Source organism: Camelus ferus, chromosome X, assembly GCF_009834535.1.
Source record: "Camelus ferus isolate YT-003-E chromosome X, BCGSAC_Cfer_1.0, whole genome shotgun sequence".
NCBI classification, from domain to species: domain Eukaryota; kingdom Metazoa; phylum Chordata; class Mammalia; order Artiodactyla; family Camelidae; genus Camelus; species Camelus ferus.
The window spans coordinates 43,515,964-43,532,630 of record NC_045732.1 but is presented as its reverse complement, the minus strand read 5'-3'; the positions used below and the strand labels follow the sequence as shown (position 1 = coordinate 43,532,630).

General features: G+C 37.9%; 1 long non-coding RNA gene across 1 annotated transcript; it reads left to right on the top strand.

The window, feature by feature from the left end:
* Positions 1-3,363: 3,363 nt before the first annotated feature.
* On the top strand, positions 3,364-15,928 carry LOC116661929. The gene is made up of 8 exons (XR_004317876.1): positions 3,364-3,456; positions 4,006-4,108; positions 6,097-6,188; positions 6,747-6,849; positions 8,909-9,000; positions 9,557-9,659; positions 13,237-13,357; positions 15,812-15,928. It is a non-coding gene; the product is annotated as an uncharacterized LOC116661929 (long non-coding RNA).
* The last annotated feature ends 739 nt before the right edge of the window (positions 15,929-16,667 follow it).

Sequence of the window (16,667 nt, the reverse complement as noted above, 5' to 3'; positions counted from 1 at the left end):
TTACACAGGTATTAATTCTCTAGTGGTAATTTCTTTTTCCTTTAAATTAAGTATAGTTGATGTACGATATTAGGTGAGTTACAGGTGTACAATATAGTCATCCACATTTGTAAAGGTTTTAGTCTGTTTATAGTTATTATGGAATATTGGCTATGTTTGCCATGTTGTACAATATAACCCTGTAGTTTATTTTATACCTCAAGTTTGTAGTTCTTACTCCTCCCCCAGTATATTACGCCCTCCTCCCTTCCTTCTCCTAAGTAGCCAGTAGTTTGTTTCGCTGTATGTGTGAATCCGCTTCTTTTTTGTTATATTTACTGGTTGTATTTTTCAGATTCCACATGTAAGCGATATCATACAGTATTTGTCTTTGTATGTTTAAACTGATTTCACTTAGGTCAATATGCTGCAAGCCCCATCCATGTTGTTGCAAACGGAAAATTTTGTTCTCTTTTATGGCTGAGTAGTATTCCATCGTATATATGTACCACTTCTCTATCCCTTTGTTGATGGACAGCAGGTTGCTTCCAGTATCTTCCCAGTTGTAAATAGCGCTGCTCTGAACATTGGGTGCATGTATCTTTTCGAGTTAGTTTCTTTTTTTTTTCTTTGGATGTATCTCGACGATTGGAATTGCTAGGTTATATGGTTGGGTTTTTTTTTTCAGTTTTTGAGTATTTTGAGTAATTTTTAGTCACACGCTGGCCAGTTTGAATAATAGGTTATGACTCTCGGTGTTGTGTAATCCTATTGAGTATATTGCCATTTCTGTTTTAGCAGGCATTCTGCTGGCAGCCACCACAGGCCTGGTCTTGGTGGTGGGCTTGGGAACAAGGGAGGACGGTGGGCAGGGGAGGGGAGGGGGTGACTCTTGGGGGCATTATTTGCATATCTGAGCCCTGAAGGCACCAGAAAGTGCCACAGAGCACAGATCCAGGAATCTCGGTGGGGGCCCCTAGAGGGCGGGGAAACCGGCTCACGCGGCTGAGGCAAGACACAGTGCGCATGCCCGGGGCCTGCCCGCCTCCATCGGCCCTCGGCGTGCAGCGTGTTCAACGCGTTCTGGTGCGGAGCTGTGCACATCTCGTCTCACCGTCTGGGTTGTTGCTCTCGGCTGCATCTCCTGGGTATGTCCCACAACCGTCCTGCCCCGGAGTTAAGTGTGCGTGAGTGCTGATGGGAGCTAGCAGGCTTTGCACGATAGGGCTGTCGGGGGTTCAATTGGTGCATCTGTGGCCTCTGGAGATGGTCATCGGGGTCGTTGTCCTCACAGATGCGGCGACAGCCATTGCTGTCAGGGTGTCATGGGCTGGGAGAATGGAAAGAATGGTGGGCCGGTCGAGGGGTGGGGGTCAGATGAAATGGGGATGTACTCTTGGGGGTGGTATTTGATGTTATCTGAGCCCTGGAGGCACCATGAACTGTCCAGCAGAGGCAGAGATCTGGGAATCTTGGTGGGGTCGCGTGAGGGCGGGGAAACCGGCCCACGCGGCACAGAGGGAGTTGGTGCGCAATGCTCGTTACTGCTTCGCCTCCCATCGTCCCTCGTCGTGCGGCGTGGTGGCAGTGCGTTGTGGGTGCTGGGCTGCGTGAATGGAGTCTCACCGACTGGGCTGTTTTTACTCAGCGTGCAATCACCTGTTAGGGTCACAGATCCGTCCTGCCGGGAGTTGAAGTGTGCGTGCGTATGAGCGGGAGTCAGCGGGCTTCGGGCGGTGCGATCTGGTGGCCTTGGAGGAGAACGGTTTTCGAGGTCGTCGTCCTTCTCACAGGTGTCACTGCCGCCATGGCTGTCGATGGTGGCAGTGGGGAACAGGGGGACAGTGGGAGGCGGACTGCAGGGAGTCGGGTGAAGACGGGTTGAGCCTTGAGGGCATTATTTGCGGAATCTGTGTCCTGGAGACACTGAAAGTGCCGAACAGTGCAGAGAATCCGAAGGTCGCCACTGGGCCCCTGGGTAGGGGACAGGGGACAAGGTGACGGTAGAGGAAAAGCCTAGAAAACGGATGGATGTGTGGTTTTGACTGTGTCCTGAGACTTGTAGTGCACTGAGCATTGTGCCAGGTTAAGAGAGTGCTACACAGAGGTTTTATTGCCACCAGTCAACGCTGCCGTTTCAGTGCAGACAAAGAACAAGTGTGGCTTTGTGTTTCAATAAAATGTGATTGCGGGGGGACCGAGAAAGGCCTTAATAAATGAAAGTGTGCCAAAAATGGTAGTTACACAGGTATTAATTCTCTAGTGGTAATTTCTTTTTCTTTTAATATAAGCATAGGGGATGCATGTATTAGCTAAGGTGATACGTGTAAAATATAGTGAATCACATTTTTAAAATTTATAGTGTGTTTAAAGTTATTATAGAGTATTGGCTCTATTCCTCGTGTTGTACAATATGTCCTTGTAGCTTATTTTATACCTAATAATTTGTAGCTCTTACTCTTCCCCCTGTACATTGCCCCTCTTCCATTCCTTCTCCCCCCTAGTCACCACTAGTTTTTCTCTATTTTGGTGAATATAGTGTTGTTTTTATATTGACTAGTTCTGTTTTCTAGATTCCACATAGAAGCAATGTCATACAGCATTTACCTTTCATTGTTTAACTTATTTCACTTAGCGTAACATGTGCAAGCCCATCCATATTATTGCAAATGGCAAAGTTTCATTCTTCTTCATATCTGAGTAGTATTCCATTGTGTGTGTGTGTGTGTGTGTGTGTGTACACCAACATCTTCTTTATCCCTTTGTTTGTTGATGAGCATTTAGCTTGCTTCCATATCTTGGCAGTTGGAAATAGTATTGGTATGAACATTGGGGTGCGTGTATCTTTTTGAAATAGTGTTTTTATTTTTATTTTTTGAATAGATATTCAGGAGTCGAATTGCTAAGTCATTGTGGTAGTTCTATTTGTAGTTTTTTGAGACACCTCTATGGTTTCCACAATGGCTGCAGCAATTTACATTCCCAGCCACAGTGGGCAAGGGTTTCCTTTTTTCCACATCTTCCCCAACACCTGTTGACTTTTGACTTTTTGATAATAGCCGTTTTCTCTAGTGATATGTTCATAAATATCTCTATGATGATAAGTCAACTTCTGAAAGCAAACTCTTTCAGAAATGTGCTCTTCTCTTCCCAGGTGCCTTATGTTGATTTTCCTGTCAGCTTGGGCATGACATAAACAATTGCTTTTGCAAGTTTCCACATTTTGTGTGATTGGAAAGCACACAGAATAAAATTACTTTTAGACTTATTTTCAAACTATTTTCAATATTCAAAAATCAGTGTGCATCACCATTTGGGCATGGAAGTGTTCAATTATATTTATTCTACTAAATGCATTTTCCAAATCACAATATTTTATTTTCAGTGGGTAATATGAGTTGGAGCAGAAAGTCAACATACAAACCTAAGAAACGAGGTTATGATGAACAATGTGACAATCCTGTTGAGCCTGTGGTTGTAAGTGTTTTAACAGTTGATTTTTTTGGTGGGGGAGGGGTACAGCTCAGTAGTAGAGTGGGTGATTAATATGTACAATGTCCTGGGTTCAGTCCCTAGTACTTTCCATCAATAAATGAATGAACATTGATGTTTTTATTAGTAGAAATTATATTTTGTGAAAAGATGTTGAACTAACAGAGACGCACTTTGAAAGGTCTTCTGTGTGATACAGAACGTTGATCCAGGAAGATGACATTCTGATGTTGTCTTGATGGATGCTGTTATATTCCCTGGGAATATAACTGATGACTTCCTTCCCATACTTATAAACAACGAATTCACACATCCCTCCCAACATTGAGTAAAATAGCTTCCAAAATCCTTGTAACTTTTCTTAGAGTAGCGTCTCTGTTGGAAAAGTAAGTTTATTAAAAGTAAGTATACCAACTAGTATTGAAGAAGTAATTTTAGATTTGCTTAAGTCAAATATATCTCTGTATTCTGTATATTTATTTTGTTGACATTTAATGGTAACAAAACTTTTCATTTGCACACACATATGTGTAGGCCCACGGTGATAAGCAACCTCAAGAATGGGAGCCACCAACTTCAAGTGAGGACATTCGACCTGGTGAAGAGAAAAAGGATGAAGGAGCATCTTCAGCTCAAGGTGAAGGGAAATGGAAGAGGAATGCCTCTTGTGTGTCGGGGTGGGGGGGTTGTGTGTGTGTGTGTGTGTTGTGTATGAGTATGTCTCATACATGGTGATATGCCAGTAAGAGAAAGAAAGAAAACAGCAGAAATGTATCTCAAACACTGCCTGAGAATTGGCTGGAAAATTGAAGAGAGTATAGTTTGCAGCTTCAGGCAATCCTTCACTAGAATAAATCTCCCCATTTTTTAAATTCAAAAAGTGAAGCTCAGGGGTCATGTTTACTAGAGAGCACTTGATTGTTGATGACAAAATTCGTATTTCATTCCAAAGTTTGTGTCTTCCTGCAACCTATGTTACTGTAAAAAAAAAAGGTGAATGATTTTGCTTCAAGCTCAAATGTGTGTACTATATTTAGCTCCGTTTTGGCCCAGGAGTAGATAGGTCAGTGGAGCAGGATGGAGACTTCAGAAATGAATCATGAATGATGGCCACTGTTAATTGATATTTTTAAATGGTAAATTAGATAAAAGCTGGGTAATTCAGGATACTGGCATACAAGTAGCTGTTTTTATATAAAATTAATGCAGCTTTTAAAAGGTGGGTGTATACTTCTATGGTCAGAAAAATCAAAAGATTAATTATTTTAAGATTAACATGAGACAAATTATTTTTCCTGGATATCTAGTATTTTGAAGCAAAACAGTTACATAACTCCAGCCACTGTTAAATGATTCTAGACTGTAACTGACAACAATGCTGATTCATTTCTTTCCACCTGATTTCCTTTATGCTCACTGCTAGACAGTGTATATGCTGTTATTCATAAATAATTTTGCTATTAATTTTGGTACTTTTTTCTACATGGGTTTCACTTGTGGAATGTTGCATATAGGACCTTTGGACCTAAATATAGCGTTAGTTTTTCTTTTTAATTGAAGTGTAATCGATTTGCAAAGTTGTGTTAATTTCTGGTGTAAAGCCTAGTGATTTAGTTATGTATATAAATTTTCATATTTTTTAATTACAGACTATTACAAAGCATTGAATATAGTTGCCTGTGCTGTACATTAGGACCTTGTTCATCTGTTTCATTTATATATAGTAGTTACTGTCTGCAAATCCAGAGCTCCCAGTATATCCCTCCACCTCGTCTTTCCCCATGGAAATCATAAGTTTGTTTTCTATGTCTGTGAGTCAGTTTTTGTTTTGTAAATGAGCACATTTGTATTATTTTTTCAGATTCCATATGTAAGTGATATCATATGGTAATTTTTTTCTCTTTCTGACTTACTTCACTTGGAATGACATTCTCCAGGGCCATCTGTGTTGCTGCATGTGACATTATTTCATTTTTTCTTGCTGAGTAGTATTCCATGTACTACATCTTTGTTATCCCTTTGTCTGCTGATGGACATTGAGGTAGCTTTCATATCTTGGCAGTTGTAAGTAGTGCTGATAGGAACATTGGGGTGCATGTATCTTTTTTAATTAGTGTTTTTCTTTCTTTTCAATAGATACTCAGTTGTGGAATCACTAAGTCATTCTGGTAGTTCTACTTTTTTTTCAGACATCTCTATGGTTTCCACAGTGGCTGCAGCAATTTACATTCCCAGCCACAGTGGGCAAGGGTTTCCTTTTTTCCACATCCTGTTGAGGACATGTTGTCTTTTGACTTTTTGATAATAGCCATTTTCTCTAGTAGCATTTTCCTAAATATCTCCATGATGGTGAACCATGTTGTGAAACTCAACCCTTTCAGAAATGTTTTATTGTCTTTTCTCATGTGCCTTATGGTGATTTTTCTGTCAGCTTGGGCATGACATAAACAATTGCTTTTGCAAGTTGCCAGATGTGGTGTGATTGGAAAGTACACACAATTAAATTACCGTGAGACTTATTTTCAATATTCAAAAATTAGGTTGCATCGCCTTTTGGCCACTGAAGTATTGAAATATAATTATTCTCTTAAATGTATTTTCCAAAGTACAATATTTTATTTTCAGTGGGAAATATCTTTCGGAGAGTAAAGTCAACATACAGACCTAGGAAAAGAAGTTATGACCAAGCATTTGTCAATCCAGTTGTGCCTGTGGTTGTAAGTGTTTTAACAATTGATTTTTTTTTTCTGGGGGGAGGGGGTTAGTGGTATAGCTCAGTGTTAGAGTGTGTGCTTAACATGTACAACGTCCTGCGTACAATCCCCATTACCTCCATTAATGAATAAATAAAACATTTGTTGTTTTTTATTTGTAGAAATTAATTTCTGTGATAAGTTGTGGAACTAATACAGGTATACCTTGAAAGGCCTTCTGTGTGGTACAGAACGTTGATCTAGAAGGATGACATTCTGGTGTTGCCTGGATGGATGCTGTTATATTCCCAGGGAATATAACTGATGACTTCCTTCTCATGCTTATTAACAACCGATCACACACATCCCTCCCAACATAGATTAAAATAGCTTCCCAAGTGCTTGTAACATTCCTTGGAGTAGCATCACCATGGGAAAAGTAAGTTTATGAAGAAAAATTATACCCAATGATATTGGAGAAATATCTTTCGATTTACAGATATTATCTGTGTATTGTGTATATTTATATTGTTGGCATGTGTTAGTAACAAAACTTTTTAATTTACACACACATATCTGTAGGCCCATGGTGATAAGCAACCTCAAGAATGGGAGCCACCAACTTCAAGTCAGGACATTAGACCTGGTGAAGCAAAAGAGGATGAAGGAGCATCTGCAGTTGAAGGTGAAGGGGAAGAGAAGAGGAATGCCTCTTGTGTGTGTGTGTGTGTATGTGTGTGTGTGTGTGTGTGTGTGTGTGTATGTCTCATGCATGTTGAGATGCCAATAACAGAAGGAAAGGAAACAGCAGAAAGGGATCTCAAACACTCCCTGAGAATTGACTGGAAAAGTGAAGAGAGTGTAGTTTGCATCTTAGGGCAATCCTTCACTAGAATAAATATCCCCCCCTTTATAAATGAGAAAATTGAGACACACAGATCTTTTTTATCAGAGAGTAGTTGAGTATTGAATACAAAATTTGTATTTCATGCCAAAATTTGTGTCTTCCTGCCACCTGTTTTCCTGGAAAAAAAAAAAAGATGAATGATTTTGCTTAAAACAAAAATGTCTGTAGTATAATTTAGCTGTTTTGGCCCAAGAGTTGATAGTTAATGGAGTACGATAGAGAGTTCTGAAATGAGACATGAGTGACGGCTCCTGTTCTTTAATTGAAATTTTTATATGGCAAGTTGATAAAAGCTGGATAATTCAGGATACTGGCATACACGTAGCTGGTTTTATATGACTTTAATGCAGCTTTTAAATGGTGGTCATATCCTTCTATGGTTAGAAAAATCCAAAGTTGAATTATTCTGTTTAACATGAGACAAATAATTTTTCCTGGATATGTAATATTTTGAAACAAACATTTATATAACTTAGGCCACTGTTAAAGGATTCCAGATTGTAACTCACAACAATGTTGGTTCATTTATTTCTACCCCATTTCCTTTATGCTCACTGCTAGACCCTATATTTGGTGTTATTCATAAATAATTTTGCTATTAATTTTGGTACTTTTTTTCTACATGGTCTTCATTTGTAGAATGTTACATACAGGACCTTTGGACCTATATATAGCTTTAATTTATTTTAATTGAAATGTAGTTGATTTGCAATGTTGTGCTAATTTCTGGTATAAAGCATAGTGATTTAGTTATGTATATAAGTTTTCATATGTTTGCATTATAGGCTATTACAAAGTATTGAGTATAGTTCCCTGTGCTGTACAGTAGGACCTTGTTTACCTGTTTTATTTATATATAGTAGTTACTATCTGCAAATCCGGAACTCCCAGTTTATCCCTCCACCTCGCCTTTCCCCATGGTAACCATATGTTTGTTTTCTATGTCTGTGAGTCTGTTTCTGTTTTGTAAATAAGCTCATTTATGTCATTTTAAAAAGATTCCACATATCAGTGATATCGTATTATATTTTTCTTTCTGTTTCTGGCTTACTTCACTTGGAATGACATTCTCCTGGGCCATCTATGTTGCTGCATATGACATTATTTCATTTTTTATTGATGAGTAGTATTCCATTGTCTCCCTCCCTCCCTCCCTCCCTCTCTCTCTCTCTCTCTCTCTCCTCTCTCTATATATATATATATATATATACCACATCTTCTTTATCCCTTTGTCTGTCAATAACATTGAGGTAGCTTCCATATCTTGGCAGTTGTAAGTAGTGCTGGTATGAACATTGGGGTGCACGTATCTTCTTGAATTAGTGTTTTTCTTTCTTTTCAATAGATACTCAGGAGAGGAATTGCTAAGTCACTATGGTAGTTCTATTTGTAGTTTTTTGAGACACCTCTACTGTTTCCACAGTGGCTGCAGCAATTTACATTCCCAGCCACAGTGGGCAAGGGTTTCCTTTTTTCCACATCCTCCCCAACACTTGTTGTCTTTCCACTTTTTGATAATAGCCATTTACTGTAGTGGTATTTTCTTAAATATCTCCATGATGGTGAGTCACGTTGTGAAACCCAACCCTTTCAGAAATGTTTTCTTGTCTTTTCCCATGTGCCTTATGGTGATTTTTCTGTCAGTTTGGGCATGACATAAACAATTGCTTTTACAAGTTGCCAGATGTGGTGTGATTGGAAAGCACACACAATTAAATTACCTGAGACTTATTTTCAAAATTCAAAAATTAGTGTGCATCACCATTTGGCCATGGAAGTGTTCAGATATAATTATCCTCTTAAATGCATTTTCCAAAGCACAATATTTTATTTTCAGTGGGAAATATCTTTCGGAGAGTAAAGTCAACATACAGACCTAGGAAAAGAATTTATGATCAAGCATGTGTCAATCCAGTTGGGCCTGTGGTTGTAAGTGTTTTAACAATTGATTTTTTTTTCAGGGGGGAGTGGTATATAGCTCAGTGGTAGAGTGTGTGCTTAATATGTGCAACGTCCTGGGTTCAATCCCCATTACCTCCATTAATAAATAAAAAAATTTTTGATGTTTTCTATTAGTAGAAATTAATTTTTCTGACAAGTTGTGGAACCAATACAGATACACCTTGAAAGGTCTTCTGTGTGGTACAGAACGTTGATCCAGGAGGATGACGTTCTGGTGTTGCCTGGATGGATGCTGTTATATTCCCAGGGAATATAACTGATGACTTCCTTCTCATGCTTATTAACAACTGATCACACACATCCTCCCAACATAGATTAAAATAGCTTCCAAAGTGCTAGTAACTTTCCTTGGAGTAGCATCACCGTGGGAAAAGTAAGTTTATGAAGAAAAATTATACCCAATAGTATTGGAGAAATATGTTTTGATTTACTGATAGTCAAATATATCTCTGTATGGTGTATATTTATATTGTTGGCATGTGTTAGTAACTGAACTTTTTAATTTGCACACACATCTCTTTAGGCCCACGGTGATAAGCAACCTCAAGGATGGGAGCCACCAACTACAAGTCAGGACATTAGACCTGGTAAAGCCAAAGAGGATGAAGGAGCATCTGCAGTTGAAGGTGAAGGAAAAGGAAAGAGGGATGCATCTTGTGGGAATGTGTGTGTGTGTGTGTGTGTGTGTCATGCATGTTGAGATGCCAATAACAGAAGGAAGGGAAACAGCAGAAAGGGATATTAAACACTCCCTGAGAATTGACTGGAAAAGTGAAGAGAGTGCAGTTTGCATCTTAGGGCAATCCTTCACTAGAATGAATTTCCCCCTTCTTTATAAATGAGAAAACTGAGGCACACGGATCTTGTTTATCAGAGAGCAGTTGACTATTGAATACAAAATTTGTCTTCCATGCCAAAATTTGTGTCTTTCTCCCACCTATTTTATCGTAAATAATGGTGAATGTTTGTGCTTAAAACTCAGATGAATGTACCATGATTTAGCTCAGTTTTGGCCCAGGAGTAGATAGTTCAATGGAGTTGGATAGAGACATCAGAAATGAATCATGAATGATGGCCACTGTTTCTTTAATTGATATTGTTAAATGGTAAGTTTGATAAAGGCTAGATAATTTAGGATACTTGTGTACAAGTAGCTGGTTTTATATGATCTTAATCCACCTTTTAAAAGGTGGTTAAATCCTTCTATGGTTAGAAAAACCCAAAGCTGAATTATTCCAATCAGCATGAGATAAATTATTTTTCCTGGATATGTAGTATTTTGAAACAAAACATTTGTATAACTCAGGCCACTGTTAAAGGATTCCAGATTGTAACTGACAACAATGTCGATTCATTTCTTTCTACCCCGTTTCCTTTATGCTCACTGCTAGACACTATATTTGCTATTATTCATGAATAATTTTGGTATTAATTTTGGTACTTTTTTCTACATGGGTTTCATTTGTGGAATGTTGCATAGAGGACTTTTGGACCTAAATATAGCTTTCATTTTTTTTAATTGAAGTGCAATCGATTTGTGACATTGTGTTAACTTCTAGTGTAAAGCATAGTGATTCAGTTATGTATATAAGTTTCCATATTTATTCATTATAGGCTATTAAAAAGCATTGAGCATAGTTCCCTGTGCTGTATAGTAGGACCCTGTTTATTTGTTTTATTTATATATAGTAGTTAATATCTGGAAATCCAAAACTGCCAGTTTATCCCTCCACCTCGCCTTTCCCCATGGTAACCATTTGTTTGTTTTCTATGTCTGTCTGTTTCTGTTTCGTAAATAAGCTCATTTATGTCATTTGAAAAAGATTCCACATATCAGTGATATCATATGATATTTCTCTGTCCCTTTCTGGCTTACTTCACTTGGAATGACCTTCTCCAGGGCCATGTATGTTGCTGCATATGACATTATTTCAGGTTTTTTTTGCGCTGAGTAGTATTCCATTGTGTATATATAGGACATCTTCTTTTCTAATCATCTGTCGATGGACAGTTAGGCTGCTTCCATGTCTTGGCTGTTGTAAATAGTGCGCCTATGAGCATTGGGGTGTGTGTTTCCAAAATAGAGTTTCCTTCGAATGTATGCCCAGGAGTGGGATTGCTGTATCATAGGGTAAGTCTATTTTTAATTTTATGTGGAATCTCCATACTGTTTTCCATAGTGGCTGCATCAAATTACATTCCCACCAGCAGGTGAGGAGGGTTCCCTTTTGTCTGCACAACCTGCTGCATTTATCATTTGTGGACTTTTGAATGATGATCATTTTGACTGGTGTGAGATGACACCTCACTGTAGGTTTAATTTGCATTTCTCTGATAATTAGCAACATTTAGCATTCTTCTCATACCTATCGGCGATTTGTACGTCTTCATTGGAGAAATGTTTGTTTAGGCCTTCTGCCCATTTCTTGATTGAGTTGTTTGGGTTTTTTTGTTACTGAGTTGTATGGGCTCTTTATGTATTCTGGAAATTAAGTCCTTGTCAGTCACGTTGTTTGCAAATATTTTCTACCAGTCCATAAGTTTCCTTTGCTGTACAAAATCTTATATGTTTCATTCGATCCCATTTGTTTGTATTTCCTTTTTTTCTGTTGCCTGGGTTGCATCTCCTAGGAGAACATTGCTAAGATTTATGTCTGAGAATGTTTGTGTATGTTTTCTTCTAGAGGTTTACACTGTTTTGTCTTATGTTTAAGTATTTAAGCCATTTTGAGTTTATTTTTGTGTACACGGTGAGGGAGGATTGTAACATCGTTGATTTACATGCGGCTGTGCAGCTTCCCCAACACCACTAGCTGAAGAGGCCGTCTTTTCTCCATTGTATATTCTTGCCTCCTTTGTCAAAGATTAATTGACCATAAGTGTGTAGGTTTATTTCTGGGCTCTCTGTTCTGTTCCATTGATCCACGTGTCTGTTTTTATGCCAAAACCATGTTGTTTTGATTCCTGTAGCCCAGTATTCTTGTCTGAGGTTTGGGGGGGTTATTCGTCCAGCTTCGTTCTATTTCTTCAGTAGAGGGGAGGGTATACCTCAAGTGATACAGCACATGCTTAGCCTGGATGAGGTCCTGGGTTCAATCCCCAGTACCTCCTCTAAGAATAAAGAAAGAAGCCTAATTACCTGCCCCCTGCCAAAAATAAAAAAAAAACCTCGTCTTCCTCAAGTACAATGCAGTTGTCAAGTATTCACTTTAATTTTTCCTTTATATTCCCAAAAAACATAAAATTTACAGAAAAGTTGCAAGAATGGTACAGTTAACTCATCTATTTTCACCTCAATTTGCCAAGTATTAAATTTTTACCACATTGGTTTCATATCCTCTTCCCTCTCCCCTCCCCATGTGTGTATATGTATACACACACATACACACTTATTGATATGTTTGTTATTATTAAGACTGAGTCATTTAGATAAAGTTTCAACTGTTATGACCCTTTAGCCTAAGTCCATTAGTGTATATATATAGCCTTAGAAGAAAGAAAAAGTCATTCTCTTGGCTAATCACTGTCCTAAATCAGGAAATTCGACCATAGGAAAATGCAATCATTAAAATTTTCTCAGTGTATACTCAGATTTCCCCAGTTGTCCCTATACTTCCCTTGATAGAATTTTGCTTTTGATCCAGAGTCCAGTCCAGGATCATGCATTGCATTTAGTTGTCATGTCTATTTAGTCTTCTTTCGTCTGGAATAATTCTTCAGTTTTTCTGTCATTCATGACACTGACATTTTGGAAGAGGATACAGCAGTTGGTTTGCAGAATGTTAATCAATTTGAGGTATTGTCTGAGTCTTTTTCCCCTACTCAACACTTACTGTTTAATCATTCCATGTAACATGCTGAGTAAACTGAGAGACATGGTTTCAACCTTGAGCTCACAGTCTAGTGAGAGACCCAAACAAATCACTGATAAGTACAGTCACACGTATAACACAGACAGGTACAAAGGGAGCACCTAAGTTGTGTGAGGGCAGTCTTGGGAAAGGAAGAGGATAATGAAACCCTGGTTTCTTAGTTTCTGATAACAGACTCCTGAAATAATGCTCTTGTGGTTCTTCAGCATCACATTTGTTTCCACACGAGCCTAAGGCTTTTATTTCGTGAACAGTGAAAGAGTGAATGTTATCAACTCTTATTCGTATCTCATGTTTCAGTTCTTAAATTGATCAACTTTTTATTTGCAAGGGCCTGTCCCGGAAGCTGATCAACGGGAAGTGGCTAAGCCAAAGACTAGGCGTGAGCGTGGTCGCGGTTTCAATGGAAAGAGACTGCCAAAGCCAGAGCCCTTTTAAAATGCCAGAAGCAGGTATGTTCTCCATTAAGTGTGCAAATTATAGGGTGTCTGTTTCCACAATATACTATTTTTAATGATACAGGGGTAACAGTACTGTTTCTTTATAACTGAGTTCACTTATAAAGGTGATTTGAAATGTAGTTTCGACCTTAAGTGCCTGACTTACTGGACTATCAGGTATAGAAACAAATTTGTTAAAGCCATACTGGATTATAAAAGATGAAAATATTTTCTTACTTTTAAGTATGAGTCCTTTAACCAACAGTTGTTAAATTTCACATGCTTTTGTAGAGTTCTGCGTTTAACATACACGTAGTGCATTTGTAACACACATCAGTTTGTATGACATATGCTGAAGCCTTGAAGTAGGTTCCAGTACCAGCTCTAACCCAATTTCTGTGACTCTGGGCCAATCCCTTAACTTCTAAACCCATCTTTGCTCGTATAAAAATAGTGAATTCAAATCAGATATTTAAAAATCATTTTCAGGTCTGATTTTTGCATACTCTGTTTCTGTTGCATTGAACACGAAGATACATGATTTTATTTATGATAAATCATCAAACTCTGACCTGAGTCAAGTTACAACACCTGAGTGGACGTTTCCTCACTACTAAGAAAAGGAACACTTTGCTTGACGGTTGTTTTTCTGTAGGAGTTGTGAATGCCCATCCTCAGATTCCGCCAAATTCTGAAATCTCTGGCTCTCAACAATTGCATTTTGTCTTTTTTTCCTTCCAGTTTTTATTGATATATAATGGACAAAAATGTGAACAGTTGCATTTTAAATCCTTCCCCAAATGAAGCCTCAAATGACTAATTACTAAACTTTCAAGAGACAATCTAGTTTCTAGTCTCTATGTCTGATCAGGTAGAGAAAGTGCAGATAGTCAGTGATGCTCAAGGCGGGTGCAGGATGCATATGCTTAGCACACTTTCTATCCCACTGTCCACTGTCAGTCTTAATGAGCCAGTCTTCCTAAGAAAATGTAGGCACTATGATATAATCATCTCTAACCATGTGACATGTGGCATGAAAATTTTGTGTCCCGAGGTATCAGGTTGGTAAGATTGAAATGCAAAGACCATAACTGAAGTACTTCCTGAGTAATCAAGTTAAGTGTGTCTTACGTGTGTGTTTTGCAGATTACCAACTATTAATTACATAGCTTCTGAATTTAAAGGAAGCACTTGATGTTTAGGAAGTAAAATGCCTTTCACTGCATTCCTGGCCCATTCCAAACTCTTTACATTAAAAGATAGTTTTCAGGCTACTTTCAGGAACCTATTGAATATGGTTAAAATATACTCATGGGAAGATCATAGCCTTCAATACATATGCTATTAAAAAAGGAAAAGATTATAAATTACATGTGCGTCCAATATAAAAAATAATCAAAGGTCAAAAAAGTGTAGACCTAAGGGAAAAGGAAAGAGAGTCTTAAGAAAATGCTTAAAGTGTGAGCATTAGGAAAAGGAAAAATAATCCAAGTAATCAATAAATCAAAGAGCTTGCTCTTTTAGAAAATATTTGTGAGTAGAAGATCCACTAGTTTAGAGAGTCTTGCAGAGAGTAGACAGAAGGCCAAGTATACCTAATAAGGAACACGAAAAAGACGCAAGCAGATATGGAGTATGTTATCTGTCTCTCTTTACCTTTCTATGTGTACATATGGCTTTCCAGGTTTTTCCCCCTTTTTTCCACCCCACTTTCTGTCTTTGTTCCAGGCTGTGAGAAACGGTACTATTTTCCTTCACAATTTGATGTTACCTTTGATGGTACTGACTTAAAACTAGTGGAACTATTTGATACATTATACAAACTGGAGTGCTTTTAAGAATGTAAAGAGCCACCGTTCATAATTACAGCAGGAGTATGGATGAAAACAGGGACAAATGGTTAACCTACTACCACATAAGGGTGACTTACGCTAGCTCCTAGAAACAGTTTTGCACTTTTCCACAGACGGAGCCGAAACAAATGCAATACTAGCCTTTCTCTTTATTTCATTTAAGCAATTCTAAGTGTGATGTTACTGTTTTAGATATCCTATATTCAGAATGTTATTCAAGTCAACGCATTTATATGAAATTTTAAAAATTCCTTCTGTTTCCTAGGTGTTTCACTTGTTTTGATTTTTACCAAAAGTATAAAAAAAATGTTGCTTTCCACTTAAAACTACCTCGCAACAGAAGCATTGGGTTCAGTGAGTTCTGAAGTTGAACAGTCGACTTGTTTCTCTGTACCACTAGAAAGAGTGATGTGTTTAGCAAATACTGTTAATGTGTCTGAAAGTCTACCTTCAGAGTCTCTGCAGAGGTTTAACTGGATATAAGCCAAGGGTCACCCTTAGGGTTCTGGTTTTAGTCCATGTTATAAAACTGAAACTGTAGTGTCCTCTGTATGCTTTAGTGCCATCTAACAAAATTTTAACTAATATATCCAAATGTTATGTTATCTTACAGGTGAAGGGAAACCACAGGTTTAATTGAAGACAAGCTGTAACCATGTAGGCTGTTATTGTGTTGGAAATGTACCTGTTCAAGTTCTCTCAATAAAGTTTTGCAGTTTTGTCCAAAGAATTCTTGCACATCTTTTGTTAAATTTATTCCTAGGTATTTGATGCTGTTGAAAATTGTTCCTGTTTTGGAAATTTTATATTTTGTTTGATCTAGTGTAGAGAGACATAATTTTTGTATATTGCTTTTTTTTCTACCCAGCAATCTTGCTAAGTATGTTTAATTCCTAAGGTTTATCTTTAGATAATTTTCAACATGCAAATCATATCATCTTTGAATAAGAATAACAGTTTTGTTCCTGCCATTGTAAACAGTATAGCTGTTATTTCCTTTTCTCATTTTATGTCATCGGGCAGACCCTCCACTACAATTACGGTCAATAGAACTGGTGATAGTGGACATCCTTGCCTTAGCCCTGATGAGAAATGGAAAATTTTCAACATTTCACCATGATGTTTAATGTGCCTTTTTCGGCAGATACACTTTATCAGAGTAAATTCATTTATTCTTAGTTTGCTTAGAGTATTCATCTTGAATATATGTCGAATTTGATCAAACACTAGAAGTACATTTATTGAGATCATAAGATTTTTTTCTCTCTGTCAGTCAGTTAATGTGTTGAATTACAGCGGTACGTTTCCATGTTTTAAGCCAACGTTATATTCCTAAGGTAAAGACACTTTGGTCATGAGTAATCTATGCCCTAATAATTTGTTTAGGATTTTTATGTATATTCGCATGAGTGACACTAGCCTATACTTTTATTTTATCTACTCTCTTTCTGGGACTTAGTATCAAGTTT